This window comes from Pan troglodytes, chromosome 5, assembly GCF_028858775.2.
Source record: "Pan troglodytes isolate AG18354 chromosome 5, NHGRI_mPanTro3-v2.0_pri, whole genome shotgun sequence".
NCBI lineage: Eukaryota > Metazoa > Chordata > Mammalia > Primates > Hominidae > Pan > Pan troglodytes.
Genome location: NC_072403.2, coordinates 1,834,863 through 1,857,805, shown reverse-complemented (window position 1 = coordinate 1,857,805; position 22,943 = coordinate 1,834,863).

Sequence of the window (22,943 nt, the reverse complement as noted above, 5' to 3'; positions counted from 1 at the left end):
ATAACTTTGTCAGTATTTCCATGTTTATACAGATGGCGGTGTAGATATTTCGATGTTTATAGAGATAGCAGTGGAGATATTTCCATGTTTATAGAGATAGCGGTGTAGATATTTCCACGTTTATGCTGATCGCGGTGTAGTTATTTCCATGTTTATAGAGATTGGTGTGGATATTTCCATGTTTATACAGATAGGGGTTTAGATATTTGCATGTTTATAGAGATGGCGTTGTAGATATTTCCATGTTTATACAGATCACAGTGTAGATATTTCCTTGTTTATGCAAATAGCGGTGTAGTTATTTCCATGTTTATACAGATAGCGGTGTAGATATTTCCTTGTTTATACAAATAGCAGTGTAGATATTTCCATGTTTATACAGATCACGGTGTAGATATTTCCTTGTTTATAAAAATAGCGGTGTAGTTATTTCCATGTTTATACAGATAGCGGTGTAGATATTTCCTAGTTTATACAGATCGCGGTGTAGATATTTCCATGTTTATGCAGATGGCGGTGTAGATATTTCCATGTTTATACAGATAACTTTGTAAGTATTTCCATGTTTATACAGATGGTGGTGTAGATATTTCGATGTTTATAGAGATAGCAGTGGAGATATTTCCATGTTTATAGAGATAGCGGTGTAGATATTTCCACGTTTATACTGATCGTGGTGTAGTTATTTCCATGTTTATAGAGATAGCGGTGTGGATATTTCCATGTTTATACAGATAGGGGTGTAGATATTTCCATGTTTATACAGATGGCGTTGTAGATATTTCCATGTTTATACAGATCACGGTGTAGATATTTCCTTGTTTATGCAAATAGCGGTGTAGTTATTTCCATGTTTATACAGATAGCGGTGTAGATATTTCCTTGTTTATACAAATAGCATTTTAGATATTTCCATGTTTATACAGATCACGGTGTATATATTTCCTTGTTTATACAAATAGCGGTGCAGTTATTTCCATGTTTATACAGATAGCGGTGTAGATATTTCCATGTATGTACAGATGGCTGTGTAGAAATTTCCATGTTTATACAGATGGCTGTGTAGATATTTCCATGTTTATACAGATGACTTGTAGGTATTTCCATGTTTATAAAGATGGCGGTGTAGATATTTCCATGTTTATACAGATAGCGGTGTAGATATTTCCATGTTTTTACAGATATTGGTGTAGATATTTCCATGTTTACACAGATTGCGTTGTAGATATTTCCATCTTTCTACAGATGGCATTGTAGATATTTCCATGTTTATACAGATGGCAGTGTAGATATTTCCATGTTTATATAGATGGTGGTGTAGATATTACCATGTTTATACAGATAGCGGTGTAGATATTTCCAGGTTTATACAGATAGCGGTGTAGATATTTCCATGTTTATACGGATGGCGGTGTAGATATTTCCATGTTTATAGAGATGGTTGTGTAGATATTTCCATGTTTATACAGATATCGGTGTAAATATTTCCATGTTTATACAGATCACGGTGTAGATATTTCCTTGTTTATACAAATAGCGGTGTAGTTATTTCCATGTTTATACAGATAGCGATGTAGATATTTTCATGTATATACAGATGGCTGTGTAGACATTTCCATGTTTATGCAGATGGTTGTGTAGATATTTCCATGTTTATACAGAAGACTTGTTGGTATTTCCATGTTTATACAGATGGCGTTGTAGATATTTCCATGTTTATATATATAGCTATGTAGATATTTCCATGTTTCTACAGATAGCGGTGTAGATATTTCCATGTTTATACAGATTGCCGTGTAGATATTTCCATGTTTATGCAGATCGCGGTGTAGATATTTCCATGTTTCTACAGATAGCGGTGTAGATATTTCCATGTTTATACAGAGCGTGGTGTAGATATTTCCATGTTTATGCAGATCGCGGTGTAGATATTTCCATGTTTATACAGATAGCGATGTAGATATTTCCATGTTTATACAGACCACGGTGTAGATATTTCCATGTTTATACAGACCACGGTGTAGATATTTCCATGTTTATACAGATGGCGGCGCAGATATTTCTACGGATATGTAGATGGCGGTGTAGATATTTCAATGTATATACAGATAGCGGTGTAGTTATTTCTATGTTTATATAGAGAGCGGTGTAGATATTTCCATATATGTACACATGGCTTTGTAGATATTTCCATGTTTATACAGATGGCGGTGTAGATATTTCCATGTTTATACAGATAAATTTGTCAGTATTTCCATGTTTATACAGATGGCGGTGTAGATACTTCGATGTTTATAGACATAGTATTGGAGATATTTCCATGTTTATAGAGATAGCGGTGTAGATATTTCCACGTTTATACTGATCGCGGTGTAGTTATTTCCATGTTTATAGAGATAGCGGTGCAGATATTTCCATGTTTGTACAGATGGCGGTATTGATATTTCCATCTATACAAAGATGATCGTGTAGATATTTCCTTGTTTATACAGATGGCGGCGCAGATATTTCTATGGATATGTAGATGGCGGTGTAGATATTTCCATGTATATACAGATAGCGGTGTAGTTGTTTCCATGTTTATATAGAGAGCAGTGTAGATATTTCCATATATGTACACATGGCTGTGTAGATATTTCCATGTTTATACAGATGGCGGTGTAGATATTTCCATGTTTATACAGATAACTTTGTCAGCATTTCCATGTTTATACAGATGGCGGTGTAGATATTTCGATGTTTATAGAGATAGCAGTGGAGATATTTCCATGTTTATAGAGATAGCGGTGTAGATATTTCCACGTTTATGCTGATCGCGGTGTAGTTATTTCCATGTTTATAGAGATCGGTGTGGATATTTCCATGTTTATACAGATAGGGGTTTAGATATTTCCATGTTTATAGAGATGGCGTTGTAGATATTTCCATGTTTATACAGATCACGGGGTAGATATTTCCTTGTTTATGCAAATAGCGGTGTAGTTATTTCCATGTTTATACAGATAGCGGTGTAGATATTTCCTTGTTTATACAAATAGCAGTGTAGATATTTCCATGTTTATACAGATCACGGTGTAGATATTTCCTTGTTTATAAAAATAGCGGTGTAGTTATTTCCATGTTTATACAGATAGCGGTGTAGATATTTCCTAGTTTATACAGATGGCGGTGTAGATATTTCCATGTTTATGCAGATGGCGGTGTAGATATTTCCATGTTTATACAGATAGCGGTGTAGATATTTCCTAGTTTATACAGATCGCGGTGTAGATATTTCCATGTTTATGCAGATGGCGGTGTAGATATTTCCATGTTTCTACAGATAGCGGTGTAGATATTTCCATGTTTATACAGATCACGGTGTAGATATTTCCATGTTTATGCAGATCGCGGTGTAGATATTTCCATGTTTATACAGATAGCGGTGTAGATATTTCCATGTTTTTACAGATATTGGTGTAGATATTTCCATCTTTCTACACATGGCATTGTAGATATTTCCATGTTTAAACAGATGGCATTGTAGATATTTCCATGTTTAAAGAGATGGCGGTGTAGATATTTCCATTTTTATATAGATGGTGGTGTAGATATTACCATGTTTATACAGATAGCGGTGTAGATATTTCCAGGTTTATACAGATAGCGGTGTAGATATTTCCATGTTTATACAGATGGCGGTGTAGATATTTCCATGTTTATAGAGATGGCGGTGTAGATATTTCCATGGTCATACAGATATCGTTGTAAATATTTCCATGTTTATACAGATCACGGCGTAGATATTTCCATGTTTATAGAGATAGCAGTGTATATATTTCCATGTTTATACAGATAGCGTTGTAGATATTTCCATGTTTAAACAGACCACGGTGTAGATATTTCCATGTTTGTACAGATGGCGGCACAGGTATTTCTATGTATATGTAGTTGGCGGTGTAGATATTTCCATGTATATACAGATAGCGGTGTAGTTATTTCCATCTTTATATAGAGAGCGGTGTAGATATTTCCATATATGTACACATGGCTGTGTAGATATTTCCATGTTTATACAGATGGCGGTGTAGATATTTCCATGTTTATACAGATAACTTTGTCAGTGTTTCCATGTTTATACAGATGGCGGTGTAGATATTTCGATCTTTATAGAGATAGTAGTGGAGATATTTCCATGTTTATAGAGATAGCGGTGTAGATATTTCCACGTTTATACTGATCACGGTGTAGTTATTTCCATGTTTATAGAAATAGCGGTGCAGATATTTCCATGTTTGTACAGATGGCGGTGTTGATATTTCCATCTATACACAGATGACCGTGTAGATATTTCCATGTTTATACAGATGGCGGTGCAGATATTTCTATGGATATGTAGATGGAGGTGTAGATATTTCCATGTATATACAGATAGCGGTGTAGTTGTTTCCATGTTTATATAGAGAACGGTGTAGATATTTCCATATATGTACACATGGCTGTGTAGATATTTCCATGTTTATACAGATGGCGGTGTAGATATTTCCATGTTTATACAGATAACTTTGTAAGTATTTCCATGTTTATACAGATGGCGGTGTAGATATTTCCATGTTTTTACAGACATTGGTGTAGATATTTCCATGTTTACACAGATTGCGGTGTAGATATTTCCATCTTTCTACAGATGGCATTGTAGATATTTCCATGTTTATACAGATGGCGGTGTAGATATTTCCATGTTTATTTAGATGGTGGTGTAGTTACTAACATGTTTATACAGATAGCGTTGTAGATATTTCCACGTTTATACAGATAGCGGTGTAGATATTTCCATGTTTATAGAGATAGTTGTGTAGATATTTCCATGTTTCTACAGATAGCGGTGTAGTTATTTCCATGTTTATACAGATCGCGGTGTAGATATTTCCATGTTTATGCAGATCGCGGTGTAGATATTTCCGTGTATCTACAGATAGCGGTGTAGATATTTCCATGTTTATGCAGATCGCGGTGTAGATATTTCCATGCTTATGCAGATCGCGGTGTAGATATTTCCATCTTTATACAGATAGCGGTGTAGATATTTCCATGTTTTTACAGATATTGGTGTAGGTATTTCCATGTTTACACAGATTGCAGTGTACATATTTCCATCTTTCTACAGATGGCATTGTAGATATTTCCATGTTTATACAGATGACGGTGTACATATTTCCATGTTTATATAGATGGTGGTGTAGATATTAGCGTGTTTATACAGATAGCGGTGTAGATACTTCCAGGTTTATACAGATAGCGGTGTAGATATTTCCATGTTTATACAGAAGGCGGTGTAGGTATCTCCATGTTTATAGAGATGGCGGTGTAGATATTTCCATGTTTATACACATATCGGTGTAAATATTTCCATGTTTATACAGATCGCGGTGTAGATATTTCCATGTTTATAGAGATAGCAGTGTATATATTTCCATGTTTATACAGATAGCGGTGTAGATATTTCCATGTTTATACAGACCACGGTGTAGATATTTCCATGTTTATACAGATAGCGGTGCAGATATTTCCATGTTTGTACAGATGGCGGTGTTGATACTTCAATCTATACACAGATGACCGTGTAGATATTTCCATGTTTATAAAGATGGCGGCGCAGATATTTCTATGGATATGTAGTTGGCGGTGTAGATATTTCCATGTATATACAGATAGCGGTGTAATTATTTCCATGTTTATATAGAGAGCAGTGTAGATATTTCCATGTATGTCCACATGGCTGTGTAGATATTTCCATGTTTATACAGATGGCAGTGTAAATATTTCCATGTTTATACAGATAACTTTGTAAGTATTTCCATGTTTATACAGATGGCGCTGTAGATATTTCGATGTTTATAGAGATAGCAATGGAGATATTTCCATGTTTATAGAGATAGCGGTGTAGATATTTCCACGTTTATACTGATCGCGTTGTAGTTATTTCCCTGTTTATAGAGATAGCGGTGTGGATATTTCCATGTTTATACAGATAGGGGTGTAGATATTTCCATGTTTATAGAGATGGCGTTGTAGATATTTCCATGTTTATGCAGATCACGGTGTAGATATTTCCTTGTTTATGCAAATAGCGGTGTAGTTATTTCCGTGTTTATACAGATAGCGGTGTAGATATTTCCTTGTTTATACAAATAGCGGTGTAGTTATTTCCATGTTTATACAGATAGCTGTGTAGATATTTGCATGTATATACAGATGGCTGTGTAGATATTTCCATGTTTATACAGATGGCTGTTTAGATATTTCCATGTTTATACAGATGACTTGTAGGTTTTTCCAAGTTTATACAGATGGCGGTGTAGATATTTCCATGTTTATAGAGATAGCTGTGTAGATATTTCCATGTTTCTACAGATAGCGGCGTAGATATTTCCATGTTTATACAGATCGCGGTGTAGATAATTCCATGTTTATGCAGATCGCGGTGTAGATATTTCCATGTTTCTACAGATAGCGGTGTAGATATTTCCATGTTTATGCAGATCGCGGTGTAGATATTTCCATGCTTATGAAGATCGCGGTGTAGATTTTCCATCTTTATACCGATAGCGATGTAGATATTTCCATGTTTTTACAGATATTGGTGTAGGTATTTCCATGTTTACACAGATAGCAGTGTAGATATTTCCATCTTTCTACAGATGTCATCGTAGATATTTCCGTGTTTATACAGATGGCGGTGTAGATATTTCCATGTTTATATAGATGGTGGTGTAGATATTACCATGTTTATACAAATAGCGGTGTAGAAATTTCCAGGTTTATACAGATAGCGGTGTAGATATTTCCAGGTTTATACAGATGGCGGTGTAGATGTTTCCATGTTTCTAGAGATGGTAGTGTAGATATTTCCATGTTTATACAGATATCGGTGAAAATATTTCCATGTTTATAGAGATCACGGTGTAGATATTTCCATGTTTATAGAGATAGCGGTGTATATATTTCCATGTTTATACAGATAGCGGTGTAGATATTTCCATGTTTATACAGATCACGGTGTAGATATTTCCTTGTTTATACAAATAGCGGTGTAGTTATTTCCATGTTTATACAGATAGCGGTGTAGATATTTCCATGTATATACAGATGGCTATGTAGATATTTCCATGTTTATACAGATGGCTGTGTAGATATTTCCATGTTTATACAGATGACTTGTAGATATTTCCATGTTTATACAGATGGCGGTGTAGATATTTCCATGTTTACAGAGATAGCTGTGTAGATATTTCCATGTTTCTACAGATAGCGGTGTAGATATTTCCAAGTTTATGCAGATCGCGGTGTAGATATTTCCATGCTTATGCAGATCGCGGTGTAGATATTTCCATCTTTATACAGATAACGGTGTAGGTATTTCCATGTTTTTACAGATATTGGTGTAGGTATTTCCAGGTTTACACAGATTGCAGTGTAGATATTTCCATCTTTCTACAGATGGCATTGTAGATATTTCCATGTTTATACAGATGGCTGTGTAGATATTTCCATGTTTATACAGATAAATTGTAGGTATTTCCATGTTTATACAGATGGCGGTGTAGATATCTCCATGTTTATAGAGATAGCTGTGTAGATATTTCCATGTTTATACAGATAATTTTGTAAGTATTTCCATGTTTATACAGATGGGGGTGTAGATATTTCGATGTTTGTACAGATAGCAGTAGAGATATTTCCATGTGTATAGAGATAGCGGTGTAGATATTTCCACGTTTATACTGATCGCGGTGTGGTTATTTCCATGTTTATAGAGATAGCGGTGTGGATATTTCCATGTTTATACACATAGGGGTGTAGGTATTTCCATGTTTATAGAGATGGCGTTGTAGATATTTCCATGTTTATACAGATCACGGTGTAGATATTTCCTTGTTTATGCAAATAGCATTGTAGTTATTTCCATGTTTATACAGATAACGGTGTAGATATTTCCTTGTTTATACAAATAGCAGTGTAGATATTTCCATGTTTATACAAATCACGGTGTAGATATTTCCTTGTTTATACAAATAGCGGTGTAGTTATTTCCATGTTTATACAGATAGCGGTGTAGATATTTCCATGTATATACAGATGGCTGTGTAGATATTTCCATGTTTATACAGATGGCTGTGTAGATATTTCCATGTTTATACAGATGACTTGTAGGTATTTCCATGGTTATAGAGATGGCGGTGTAGATATTTCCATGTTTATAGAGATAGCTGTGTAGATATTTCCATGTTTCTACAGATAGCGGTGTAGATATTTCCATGTTTATACAGATCGCGGTGTAGATATTTCCATGTGTATGCAGATCGCGGTGTAGATATTTCCATGTTTCTACAGATAGCGGTGTAGATATTTCCATGTTTATACAGATCGCGGTGTAGATATTTCCATGTTTATGCAGATCGCGGTGTAGATATTTCCATGTTTATACAGATAGCGGTGTAGATATTTCCATGTTTTTACAGATATTGGTGTAGATATTTCCAAGTTTACACAGATTGCGGTGTAGGTATTTCCATCTTTCTACAGATGGCATTGTAGATATTTGCATGTTTATACAGATGGCGGTGTATATATTTCCATGTTTATAAAGATGGTGGTGTAGATATTACCATGTTTATACAGATAGCGATGTAGATATTTCCAGGTTTATACAGATAGCGGTGTAGATATTTCCATGTTTATACAGATGGCGGTGTAGATATTTCGATGTTTATAGACATAGCAGTGGAGATATTTCCATGTTTATAGAGATAGCGGTGTAGATATTTCCACGTTTATACTGATCGCGGTGTAGTTATTTCCATGTTTATAGAGATAGACGTGTGGATATTTCCATGTTTATACAGATAGGGTTGTAGATATTTCCATGTTTGTAGAGATGGCGTTGTAGATATTTCCATGTTTATACAGATCACGGTGTAGATATTTCCTTGTTTATGCAAATAGCGGTGTAGTTATTTCCATGTTTATACAGATAGCGGTGTAGATATTTCCTTGTTTATACAAATAGCAGTGTAGATATTTCCATGTTTATACCGATCACGGTGTAGATAATTCCTTGTTTATAAAAATAGCGGTGTAGTTATTTCCATGTTTATACAGATAGCGGTGTAGATATTTCCATGTATATGCAGATGGCTGTGTAGATATTTCCATGTTTATACAGATGGCTGTGAAGATATTTCCATGTTTATACAGATGACTTGTAGGTATTTACATGTTTATAGAGATGGCGGTGTAGATATTTCCATGTTTATAGAGATAGCTGTGTAGATATTTCCATGTTTCTACAGATAGCGGTGTAGATATTTACATATTTATACAGATTGTGGTGTAGATATTTACATGTTTATACAGATCGCTGTGTAGATATTTCCATGTTTATGCAGATTGCGTTGTAGATATTTCCATGTTTCTACAGATAGCGGTGTAGATATTTCCATGTTTATACAGATCGCGGAGTAGATATTTCCATGTTTATGCAGATTGCGGTGTAGATATTTCCATGTTTATACAGATAGCGGTGTAGATATTTCCATGTTTTTACAGACATTGGTGTAGATATTTCCATGTTTACACAGATTGCGGTGTAGATATTTCCATCTTTCTACAGATGGCATTGTAGATATTTCCATGTTTATACAGATGGCGGTGTAGATATTTCCATGTTTATTTAGATGGTGGTGTAGATATTACCATGTTTATACAGATAGCCGTGTAGATATTTCCAGGTTTATACAGATAGCGGTGTAGATATTTCCATGTTTACACAGATGGCAGTGTACATATTTCCATGTTTATAGAGATGGCGGTGTAGATATTTCCATGTTTATACAGATATCGGTGTAAATATTTCCATGTTTATACAGATCACGGTGTAGATATTTCCATGTTTATAGAGATAGCGGTGTATATATTTCCATGTTTATACAGATAGCGGTGTAGATATTTCCATGTTTATACAGATAGCAGTGCAGATATTTCCATGTTTGTACAGATGGCGGTGTTGATATTTCCATCTATACACAGATGACCGTGTAGATATTTCCATGTTTATACAGATGGCGGCGCAGATATTTCTATGGATATGTAGATGGCGGTGTAGATATTTCCATGTATATACAGATAGCGGTGTAGTTATTTCTATGTTTATATAGAGAGCTGTGTAGATATTTCCATGTATGTACACATGGCTGTGTAGATATTTCCATGTTTATACAGATGGCGGTGTAGATATTTCCGTGTTTATACAGATAACTTTGTAAGTATTTCCATGTTTATACAGATGGCGGTGTAGGTATTTCGATGTTTATAGAGATAGCAGTGGAGATATTTCCATGTTTATAGAGATAGCGGTGTAGATATTTCCACGTTTATACTGATCTCGGTGTAGTTATTTCCATGTTTATAGAGATAGCGGTGTGGATATTTCCATGTTTATACAGATAGGGGTGTAGATATTTCCATGTTTATAGAGATGGCGTTGTAGATATTTCCATGTTTATACAGATCTCGGTGTAGATATTTCCTTGGTTATACAAATAGCGGTGTAGTTATTTCCATGTTTATACAGGTAGCGGTGTAGATATTTCCATGTATATACAGATGGCTGTGTAGATATTTCCATGTTTATACAGATGACTTGTAGGTATTTCCATGTTTATAGAGATGGCGGTGTAGATATTTCCATGTTTATAGAGATAGCTGTGTAGATATTTCCATGTTTCTACAGATAGCGGTGTAGATATTTACATGTTTATACAGATCGTGGTGTAGATATTTACATGTTTATACAGATCGCTGTGTAGATATTTCCATGTTTATGCAGATTGCGTTGTAGATAATTCCATGTTTCTACTGATAGCGGTGTAGATATTTCCATGTTTATACAGATCGCGGAGTAGATATTTCCATGTTTATGCAGATTGCGGTGTAGATATTTCCATGTTTATACAGATAGCAGTGTAGATATTTCCATGTTTTTACAGACATTGGTGTAGAGATTTCCATGTTTACACAGATTGCGGTGTAGATATTTCCATCTTTCTACAGATGGCATTGTAGATATTTCCATGTTTATACAGATGGCGGTGTAGATATTTCCATGTTTATTTAGATGGTGGTGTAGATATTACCATGTTTATAGAGATAGCGGTGTAGATATTTCCAGGTTTATACAGATAGCGGTGTAGATATTTCCATGTTTACACAGATGGCAGTGTACATATTTCCATGTTTATAGAGATGGCGGTGTAGATATTTCCATGTTTATACAGATATCGGTGTAAATATTTCCATGTTTATACAGATCACGGTGTAGATATTTCCATGTTTATAGAGATAGCCGTGTATATATTTCCATGTTTATACAGATAGCATTGTAGATATTTCCATGTTTATACAGATAGCGGTGCAGATATTTCCATGTTTGTACAGATGGCGGTGTTGATATTTCCATGTTTATACAGATGGCGGCGCAGATATTTCTATGGATATGTAGATGGCGGTGTAGATATTTCCATGTATATACAGATAGCGGTGTAGTTATTTCTATGTTTATATAGAGAGGGGTGTAGATATTTCCATGTATGTACACATGGCTGTGTAGATATTTCCATGTTTATACAGATGGCGGTGTAGATATTTCCGTGTTTATACAGATAACTTTGTAAGTATTTCCATGTTTATACAGATGGCGGTGTAGATATTTCGATGTTTATAGAGATAGCAGTGGAGATATTTCCATGTTTATAGAGATAGCGGTGTAGATATTTCCACGTTTATACTGATCGCGGTGTAGTTATTTCCATGTTTATAGAGATAGCGGTGTGGATATTTCCATGTTTATACAGATAGGGGTGTACATATTTCCATGTTTATAGAGATGGCGTTTTAGATATTTCCATGTTTATACAGATCACGGTGTAGATATTTCCTTGTTTATGCAAATAGCGGTGTAGTTATTTCCATGTTTATACAGATAGCGGTGTAGATATTTCCTTGTTTATACACATAGCAATATAGATATTTCCATGTTTGTACAGATCACGGTGTAGATATTTCCTTGTTTATACACATAGCGGTGTAGTTATTTCCAGGTTTATACAGATAGCGGTGTAGATATTTCCATGTATATACAGATGGCTGTGTAGATATTTCCATGTTTATACAGATGGCTGTGTAGATATTTCCATGTTTATACAGATGACTTGTAGGTATTTCCATGTTTATACAGATGGCGGTGTAGATATTTCCATGTTTATAGAGATAGCTGTGTAGATATTTCCATGTTTCTACAGATAGCGGTGTAGTTATTTCCATGTTTATACAGATCGCGGTGTAGATATTTCCATGTTTATGCAGATCGCGGTGTAGATATTTCCATGTTTCTACAGATAGCGGTGTAGATATTTCCATGTTTATGCAGATCGCGGTGTAGATATTTCCATGCTTATGCAGATCGCGGTGTAGATATTTCCATCTTTATACAGATAGCGGTGTAGATATTTCCATGTTTTTACAGATATTGGTGTAGGTATTTCAATGTTTACACAGATTGCAGTGTACATATTTCCATCTTTCTACAGATGGCATTGTAGATATTTCCATGTTTATACAGACGGCAGTGTAGATATTTCCATGTTTATGTAGATGGTGGTGTAGATATTACCGTGTTTACACAGATAGCGGTGTAGATACTTCCAGGTTTATACAGATAGCGGTGTAGATATTTCCATGTTTATACAGAATGCGGTGTAGATATCCCCATGTTTATAGAGATGGCGGTGTAGATATTTCCATGTTTATACACATATCGGTGTAAATATTTCCATGTTTATACAGATCGCGGTGTAGATATTTCCATGTTTATAGAGATAGCAGTGTATATATTTCCATGTTTATACAGATAGCGGTGTAGATATTTCCATGTTTATACAGACCACAGTGTAGATATTTCCATGTTTATACAGATAGCGGTGCAGATATTTCCATGTTTGTACAGATGGCGGTGTTGATACTTCCATCTATACACAGATGACCGTGTAGATATTTCCATGTTTATAAAGATGGCAGTGCAGATATTTCTATGGATATGTAGTCGGCGGTGTAGATATTTCCATGTATATACAGATAGCGGTGTAATTATTTCCATGTTTATATAGAGAGCAGTGTAGATATTTCCATGTATGTACACGTGGCTGTGTAGATATTTCCATGTTTATACAGATGGCGGTGTAAATATTTCCATGTTTATACAGATAACTTTGTAAGTATTTCCATGTTTATACAGATGGCGGTGTAGATATTTCGATGTTTATAGAGATAGCGGTGTAGAGATTTCCATGTTTATACTGATCGCGGTGTAGTTATTTCCATGTTTATAGAGATAGCGGTGTGTATATTTTCATGTTTATACAGATAGGGATGTAGATATTTCCATGTTTATAGAGATGGCATTGTAGATATTTCCATGTTTATGCAGATCACGGTGTAGATATTTCCTTGTTTATGCAAATAGCGGTGTAGTTATTTCCATGTTTATACAGACAGAGGTGTAGATATTTCCTTGTTTATACAAATAGCAGTGTAGATATTTCCATGTTTATACAGATAGCGTTGTAGATATTTCCTTGTTTATACAAATAGCGGTGTAGTTATTTCCATGTTTATAGAGATAGCGGTGTAGATATTTGCATGTATATACAATTGGCTGTATAGATATTTCCATGTTTATACAGATGGCTGTGTAGATATTTCCATGTTTATACAGATGACTTCTAGGTATTTCCATGTTTATACAGATGGCGGTGTAGATATTTCCATGTTTATAGAGATAGCTGTGTAGATATTTCCATGTTTCTACAGATAGCGGTGTAGTTATTTCCACGTTTATACAGATCGCGGTGTAGATATTTCCATGTTTATAGAGATAGCGGTGTGGATATTTCCATGTTTATACAGATAGGTGTGTAGATATTTCCATGTTTATAGAGATGTCGTTGTAGATATTTCCATGTTTATACAGATCACGGTGTAGATATTTCCTTGTTTATGCAAATAGCATTGTAGTTATTTCCATGTTTATAGTGATAGCGGTGTTGATATTTCCTTGTTTATACAAATAGCAGTGTAGATATTTCCATCTTTATACAGATCACGGTGTAGATATTTCCTTGTTTATACAAATAGAGGTGTAGTTGTTTCCATGTTTATACAGATAGCGGTGTAGATATTTCCATGTATATACAGATGGCTTTGTAGATATTTCCATGTTTATACAGATGGCTGTGTAGATATTTCCATGTTTATACAGATGACTTGTAGGTATTTCCATGTTTATACAGATGGCGGTGTAGATATTTCCATGTTTACAGAGATAGCTGTGTAGATATTTCCATGTTTCTACAGATAGCGGTGTAGATATTTCCAAGTTTATGCAGATCGCGGTGTAGATATTTCCATGCTTATGTAGATCGCGGTGTAGATATTTCCATCTTTATACCGATAGCGGTGTAGATATTTCCATGTTTTTACAGATATTGGTGTAGGTATTTCCATGTTTACACAGATTGCAGTGTAGATATTTCCATCTTTCTACAGATGACATTGTAGATATTTCCATGTTTATACAGATGGCGGTTTAGATATTTCCATGTTTATAGAGATAACTTTGTAAGTATTTCCATGTTTATACAGATGGCGGTGTAGATATTTCAATGTTTATAGAGATAGCAGTGGAGATATTTCCACGTTTATAGAGATAGCGGTTTAGATATTTCCACATTTATACTGATCGCGGTGTAGTTATTTCCATGTTTATAGAGATAGCGGTGTGGATATTTCCATGTTTATACAGATAGGGGTGTAGATATTTCCATGTTTATAGAGATGGCGCTGTAGATAATTCATGTTTATACAGATCACGGTGTAGATATTTCCTTGTTTATGCAAATAGCGCTGTAGTTATTTCCATGTTTATACAGATAGCGGTGTAGATATGTCCTTGTTTATACAAATAGCAGTGTAGATATTTCCATGTTTATACAGATCACGGTGTAGATATTCCCTTGTTTATACAAATAGCGGTGTAGTTATTTCCATGTTTATACTGACAGCGGTGTAGATATTTCCATGTATATACAGATGGCTGTGTAGATATTTCCATGTTTATACAGATGGCTGTGTAGATATTTCCATGTTTATACAGATGACATGTAGGTATTTCCATGTTTATACAGATGGCGGTGTAGATATTTCCATGTTTATGCAGATCGCGGTGAAGATATTTCCATGTTTATATAGATAGCTATGTAGATATTTCCATGTTTCTACAGATAGCGGTGTAGATATTTCCATGTTTATACAGATTGCGGTGTAGATATTTCCATGTTTATGCAGATCGCGGTGTAGATATTTCCATGTTTCCACAGATAGCGGTGTAGATATTTCCATGTTTATACAGATCGTGGTGTAGATATTTCCATGTTTATGCAGATCGCGGTGTAGATATTTCCATGTTTATACAGATAGCGGTGTAGATATTTCCATGTTTATACAGACCACGGTGTAGATATTTCCATGTTTATACAGACCACGGTGTAGATATTTCCATGTTTATACAGATGGCGGCGCAGATATTTCTACGGATATGTAGATGGCGGTGTAGATATTTCAATGTATATACAGATAGCGGTGTAGTTTTTTCTATGTTTATATAGAGAGCGGTGTAGATATTTCCATATATGTACTCATGGCTGTGTAGATATTTCCATGTTTATACAGATGGCGGTGTAGATATTTCCATGTTTATACAGATAAATTTGTCAGTATTTCCATGTTTATACAGATGGCGGTGTAGATATTTCGATGTTTATAGAGATAGTATTGGAGATATTTCCATGTTTATAGAGATAGCGGTGTAGATATTTCCACGTTTATACTGATCGCGGTGTAGTTATTTCCATGTTTATAGAAATAGCGGTGCAGATATTTCCATGTTTGTACAGATGGCGGTGTTGATATTTCCATCTATACACAGATGACCGTGTAGATATTTCCATGTTTATACAGATAGCGGTGCAGATATTTCCTTGTTTATACAAATAGCATTGTAGATGTTTCCATGTTTATACAGATCACGGTGTAGATATTTCCTTGTTTATACAAATAGCGGTGTAGTTATATCCATGTTTATACAGATAGTGGTGTAGATATTTCCATGTATATACAGAAGGCTTTTTAGATAGTTCCATGTTTATACAGATGGCTGTGTAGATATTTCCATGTTTATACAGATCGCGGTGTAGATATTTCCATGTTTATGCAGATCGCGGTGTAGATATTTCCATGTTTATACAGATAGCGGTGTAGATATTTCCATGTTTTCACAGATATTGCTGTAGATATTTCCATGTTTACACAGATTGCGGTGTAGATATTTCCATCTTTCTACAGATGGCATTGTAGATATTTCCATGTTTATACAAATGGCGGTGTAGATATTTCCATGTTTATATAGATGGTGGTGTAGATATTACCATGTTTATACAGATAGCGGTGTAGACATTTCCAGGTTTATACAGATAGCGGTGTAGATATTTCCATATTTATACAGATGACCGTGTAGATATTTCCATGTTTATACAGATGGCGGCGCAGATATTTCTATGGATATATAGATGGCGGTGTAGATATTTCCATGTATATACAGATATCGGTGTAGTTATTTCCATGTATATATAGAGAGCGGTGTAGATATTTCCATGTATGTATACATGGCTGTGTAGATATTTCCATGTTTATACAGATGGCGGTGTAGATATTTCCATGTTTATACAGATAACTTTGTAAGTATTTCCATGTTTATACAGATGGCGGTGTAGATATTTCGATGTTTATAGAGATAGCAGTGGAGATATTTCCATGTTTATAGAGATAGCGGTGTAGATATTTCCACGTTTATACTGATCGTGGTGTAGTTATTTCCATGTTTATAGAGATAGCGGTGTGGATATTTCCATGTTTATACAGATAGGGGTGTAGATATTTCCATGTTTATACAGATGGCGTTGTAGATATTTCCATGTTTATAAAGATCACGGTGTAGATATTTCCTTGTTTATGCAAATAGTGGTGTAGTTATTTCCATGTTTATACAGATAGCGGTGTAGATATTTCCTTGTTTATACAAATAGCATTTTAGATATTTCCATGTTTATACAGATCACGGTGTATATATTTCCTTGTTTATACAAATAGCGGTGCAGTTATTTCCATGTTTATACAGATAGCGGTGTAGATATTTCCATGTATATACAGATGGCTGTGTAGACATTTCCATGTTTATACAGATGGCTGTGTAGATATTTCCATGTTTATACAGATGACTTGTAGGTATTTCCATGTTTATAAAGATGGCGGTGTAGATATTTCCATGTTTATACAGATAGCGGTGTAGATATTTCCATGTTTTTACACATATTGGTGTAGATATTTCCATGTTTACACAGATTGCGTTGTAGATATTTCCATCTTTCTACAGATGGCATTGTAGATATTTCCATGTTTATACAGATGGCAGTGTAGATATTTCCATGTTTATATAGATGGTGGTGTAGATATTACCATGTTTATACAGATAGCGGTGTAGATATTTCCAGGTTTATACAGATAGCGGTGTAGATATTTCCATGTTTATACGGATGGCGGTGTAGATATTTCCATGTTTATAGAGATGGCGGTGTAGATATTTCCATGTTTATACAGATATCGGTGTAAATATTTCCATGTTTATACAGATTACGGTGTAGATATTTCCTTGTTTATACAAATAGCGGTGTAGTTATTTCCATGTTTATACAGATAGCGATGTAGATATTTTCATGTATATACAGATGGCTGTGTAGACATTTCCATGTTTATACAGATGGTTGTGTAGATATTTCCATGTTTATACAGATGACTTGTAGGTATTTCCATGTTTATACAGATGGCGTTGTAGATATTTCCATGTTTATATAGATAGCTATGTAGATATTTCCATGTTTCTACAGATAGCGGTGTAGATATTTCCATGTTTATACAGATTGCCGTGTAGATATTTCCATGTTTATGCAGATCGCGGTGTAGATATTTCCATGTTTCTACAGATAGCGGTGTAGATATTTCCATGTTTATACAGAGCGTGGTGTAGATATTTCCATGTTTATGCAGATCGCGGTGTAGATATTTCCATGTTTATACAGATAGCGGTGTAGATATTTCCATGTTTATACAGACCACGGTGTAGATATTTCCATGTTTATACAGACCACGGTGTAGATATTTCCATGTTTATACAGATGGCGGCGCAGATATTTCTATGGATATGTAGATGGCGGTGTAGATATTTCCATGTATATACAGATAGCGGTGTAGTTGTTTCCATGTTTATATAGAGAGCAGTGTAGATATTTCCATATATGTACACATGGCTGTGTAGATATTTCCATGTTTAAACAGATGGCGTTGTAGATATTTCCATGTTTATACAGATAACTTTGTCAGTATTTCCATGTTTATACAGATGGCGGTGTAGATATTTCGATGTTTATAGAGATAGCAGTGGAGATATTTCCATGTTTATAGAGATAGCGGTGTAGATATTTCCACGTTTATGCTGATCGCGGTGTAGTTATTTCCATGTTTATAGAGATCGGTGTGGATATTTCCATGTTTATACAGATAGGGGTTTAGATATTTCCATGTTTATAGAGATGGCGTTGTAGATATTTCCATGTTTATACAGATCACGGTGTAGATATTTCCTTGTTTATGCAAATAGCGGTGTAGTTATTTCCATGTTTATACAGATAGCGGTGTAGATATTTCCTTGTTTATACAAATAGCAGTGTAGATATTTCCATGTTTATACAGATCACGGTGTAGATATTTCCTTGTTTATAAAAATAGCGGTGTAGTTATTTCCTTGTTTATACAGATAGCGGTGTAGATATTTCCTAGTTTATACAGATCGCGGTGTAGATATTTCCATGTTTATGCAGATGGCGGTGTAGATATTTCCATGTTTATACAGATAGCGGTGTAGATATTCCCTAGTTTATACAGATCGCGGTGTAGATATTTCCATGTTTATGCAGATGGCGGTGTAGATGTTTCCATGTTTCTACAGATAGCGGTGTAGATATTTCCATGTTTATACAGATCACGGTGTAGATATTTCCATGTTTATGCAGATCGCGGTGTAGATATTTCCATGTTTATACAGATGGCTGTGTAGATATTTCCATGTTTATACAGATGACTTGTAGGTACTTCCATGTTTATACAGTTTGTGGTGTAAATATTTCCATGTTTATAGAGATAGCTGTGTAGATATTTCCGTGTTTCTACAGATCTCGGTGTAGATATTTCCATGTTTATAGAGATGGCGGTGTAGATATTTCCATGTTTATACAAACCACGGTGTAGATATTTCTATGTTTATACAGATAGCGGTGCAGATATTTCCATGTTTGTACAGATGGCGGTGTTGATATTTCCATCTATACACAGATGACCGTGTAGATATTTCCATGTTTATGCAGATGGCGGCACAGATATTTCTATGGATATGTAGATGGCAGTGTAGATATTTCCATGTATATACAGACAGCGGTGTGGTTATTTCCATGTTTATATAGAGAGCGGTGTAGATATTTCCATGTATGTACACATGGCTTTGTAGATATTTCCATGTTTATACAGATGGCGGTGTACATATTTCCATGTTTATACAGATAATGTTGTAAGTATTTCCATGTTTATACAGATGGCGCTGTAGATATTTCGATGTTTATAGAGATAGCAATGGAGATATTTCCATGTTTATAGAGATAGCGGTGTAGATATTTCCACGTTTATACTGATCGCGGTGTAGTTATTTCCATGTTTATACAGGTAGCGGTGTAGATATTTCCATGTATATACAGATGGCTGTGTAGATATTTCCATGTTTATACAGATGGCTGTGTAGATATTTCCATGTTTATACAGATGACTTGTAGGTATTTCCATGTTTATACAGATGGCGGAGTAGATATTTCCATGTTTATAGAGATAGCTGTGTAGATATTTCCATGTTTCTACAGATATCGGTGTAGATATTTCCATGTTTATACAGATCGCGGTGCAGATATTTCCATGTTTATGCAGATCGCGGTGTAGATATTTCCATGTTTCTACAGATAGCGGTGTAGATATTTCCATGTTTATACAGAGCGTGGTGTAGATATTTCCATGTTTATGCAGATCGCGGTGTAGATATTTCCATGTTTATACAGATAGCGGTGTAGATATTTCCATGTTTATACAGACCACGGTGTAGATATTTCCATGTTTATACAGACCACGGTGTAGATATTTCCATGTTTATACAGATGGCGGCGCAGATATTTCTACGGATATGTAGATGGCGGTGTAGATATTTCAATGTATATACAGATAGCGGTGTAGTTATTTCTATGTTTATATAGAGAGCGGTGTAGATATTTCCATATATGTACACATGGCTTTGTAGATATTTCCATGTTTATACAGATGGCGGTGTAGATATTTCCATGTTTATACAGATAAATTTGTCCGTATTTCCATGTTTATACAGATGGCGGTGTAGATACTTCGATGTTTATAGACATAGTATTGGAGATATTTCCATGTTTATAGAGATAGCGGTGTAGATATTTCCACGTTTATACTGATCGCGGTGTAGTTATTTCCATGTTTATAGAGATAGCGGTGCAGATATTTCCATGTTTGTACAGATGGCGGTGTTGATATTTCCATCTATACAAAGATGATCGTGTAGATATTTCCTTGTTTATACAGATGGCGGCGCAGATATTTCTATGGATATGTAGATGGCGGTGTAGATATTTCCATGTATATACAGATAGCGGTGTAGTTGTTTCCATGTTTATATAGAGAGCAGTGTAGATATTTCCATATATGTACACATGGCTGTGTAGATATTTCCATGTTTAAACAGATGGCGGTGTAGATATTTCCATGTTTATACAGATAACTTTGTCAGTATTTCCATGTTTATACAGATGGCGGTGTAGATATTTCGATGTTTATAGAGATAGCAGTGGAGATATTTCCATGTTTATAGAGATAGCGGTGTAGATATTTCCACGTTTATGCTGATCGCGGTGTAGTTATTTCCATGTTTATAGAGATCGGTGTGGATATTTCCATGTTTATACAGATAGGGGTTTAGATATTTCCATGTTTATAGAGATGGCGTTGTAGATATTTCCATGTTTATACAGATCACGGTGTAGATATTTCCTTGTTTATGCAAATAGCGGTGTAGTTATTTCCATGTTTATACAGATAGCGGTGTAGATATTTCCTTGTTTATACAAATAGCAGTGTAGATATTTCCATGTTTATACAGATCACGGTGTAGATATTTCCTTGTTTATAAAAATAGCGGTGTAGTTATTTCCATGTTTATACAGATAGCGGTGTAGATATTTCCTAGTTTATACAGATCGCGGTGTAGATATTTCCATGTTTATGCAGATGGCGGTGTAGATATTTCCATGTTTATACAGATAGCGGTGTAGATATTCCCTAGTTTATACAGATCGCGGTGTAGATATTTCCATGTTTATGCAGATGGCGGTGTAGATGTTTCCATGTTTCTACAGATAGCGGTGTAGATATTTCCATGTTTATACAGATCACGGTGTAGATATTTCCATGTTTATGCAGATCGCGGTGTAGATATTTCCATGTTTATACAGATGGCTGTGTAGATATTTCCATGTTTATACAGATGACTTGTAGGTACTTCCATGTTTATACAGTTTGTGGTGTAAATATTTCCCTGTTTATAGAGATAGCTGTGTAGATATTTCCGTGTTTCTACAGATCTCGGTGTAGATATTTCCATGTTTATAGAGATGGCGGTGTAGATATTTCCATGTTTATACAAACCACGGTGTAGATATTTCTATGTTTATACAGATAGCGGTGCAGATATTTCCATGTTTGTACAGATGGCGGTGTTGATATTTCCATCTATACACAGATGACCGTGTAGATATTTCCATGTTTATGCAGATGGCGGCACAGATATTTCTATGGATATGTAGATGGCAGTGTAGATATTTCCATGTATATACAGACAGCGGTGTGGTTATTTCCATGTTTATATAGAGAGCGGTGTAGATATTTCCATGTATGTACACATGGCTTTGTAGATATTTCCATGTTTATACAGATGGCGGTGTACATATTTCCATGTTTATACAGATAATGTTGTAAGTATTTCCATGTTTATACAGATGGCGCTGTAGATATTTCGATGTTTATAGAGATAGCAATGGAGATATTTCCATGTTTATAGAGATAGCGGTGTAGATATTTCCACGTTTATACTGATCGCGGTGTAGTTATTTCCATGTTTATACAGGTAGCGGTGTAGATATTTCCATGTATATACAGATGGCTGTGTAGATATTTCCATGTTTATACAGATGGCTGTGTAGATATTTCCATGTTTATACAGATGACTTGTAGGTATTTCCATGTTTATACAGATGGCGGAGTAGATATTTCCATGTTTATAGAGATAGCTGTGTAGATATTTCCATGTTTCTACAGATATCGGTGTAGATATTTCCATGTTTATACAGATCGCGGTGCAGATATTTCCATGTTTATGCAGATCGCGGTGTAGATATTTCCATGTTTCTACAGATAGCGGTGTAGATATTTCCATGTTTATTCAGATCGCGGTGTAGATATTTCCATGTTTATGCAGATCGCGGTGTAGATATTTCTATGTTTATACAGATAGCGGTGTAGATATTTCCATGTTTTTACAGACATTGGTGTAGATATTTCCATGTTTA